Source organism: Agrilus planipennis, unplaced genomic scaffold (assembly GCF_000699045.2).
Source record: "Agrilus planipennis isolate EAB-ADULT unplaced genomic scaffold, Apla_2.0 scaffold9, whole genome shotgun sequence".
NCBI classification, from domain to species: domain Eukaryota; kingdom Metazoa; phylum Arthropoda; class Insecta; order Coleoptera; family Buprestidae; genus Agrilus; species Agrilus planipennis.
The window spans coordinates 1-1,259 of NW_020442467.1; positions in this window are offsets into that span (position 1 = coordinate 1).

Sequence of the window (1,259 nt, forward strand, 5' to 3'; positions counted from 1 at the left end):
TGACGAGGGTATGTTGGTGTATTCACGCCCTGTTTTAGATAAGCAGTGTTTTTACATTTGATATACAGGTATATTAAAGACTTGCATTACAAATTTAAATTTTAATAAGATTATTTGTTTTTATTTCATCCTGCTTAATTTCATTACTGAGATTAAAAACGAAAGGCTATATTAATGTTACCTGCATAACGCTATTTCCATTGTCCAAAAGTTTTTCATAAATAATTCTCCCTAATCCTCGTGAATCTTGAAATTCTTTCCTCAGAGGTGGGCCTACAAGGATTCTGCTTCGTTTTGCATTACCAATATCTGAAAGTTAAGAATTGCTAGTGACTGAAAATTCTATACATTGAAACCAATAAAAAAAAACGGACTATTACCTTTGTCGCGGCTCATATTCCCACGGAAGGATGTGTTATTGCAAAGAAACTAATTATGACGAAAATAATTTTCTGTATTTATCGTATAAATGATTGTTTAAATATTCGCACAATTTCGATTATTATGAGATAAGAAAAGATGAAAAACAAATGTCAACTTTTACTAATTGTTACTTTGATACAAAATGTTTGGGAATAGCAATACAGTACAGTATATGTTTGTGATAATACCTGTGTTTACTCGTAGCGTGAGTATACAGTATTTCCGAGAAAAGAAATCATTTCTAATAAGAATAAAAGAAATAGGTACCTAATAATTTTATACTGATTTGAATTCCTTTGCAAGGCACGTGTGAAATATAAATATTACATAATAAACATATCAAACGACGGGCTGATAAGGCTTCTTCTGAACTGTTTTATCACTAAAACTTAAATATAATAAACGTACTAATTGGTTTTTATCTTCACGAATGAGTACAGTTTTTTCGTTTCACTGATATTACAAGGAATCTAAATTTAATTATAAAAGCATATTTTGATTCCGTACTTGACTATCCGTATGATATAATAAATGATATATGGTTGATGAAGTGCAAAATGTCTTTCCGAAATTGTTCTTTTTTTTTCACTCGGTTTTTATGACGTAAATGGATCGCCGGTTCCTTTAGTGACTCTACAACGGAGTTCTACTGTATTTTTTTATTAACCGATTTCAAAAAATTTTTTTGTATGATTGTTACACGATTATAAATTTTATCCAAATTGTTCAGTGTTTTCTGAAAAAATCAACAAAAAATTGAAAAGTAGTTTCGAAAAAAAAAAAAAAAAAACCGACTTCAAGACTATACCTACATGTACAAACTTAAACTAAAAAGT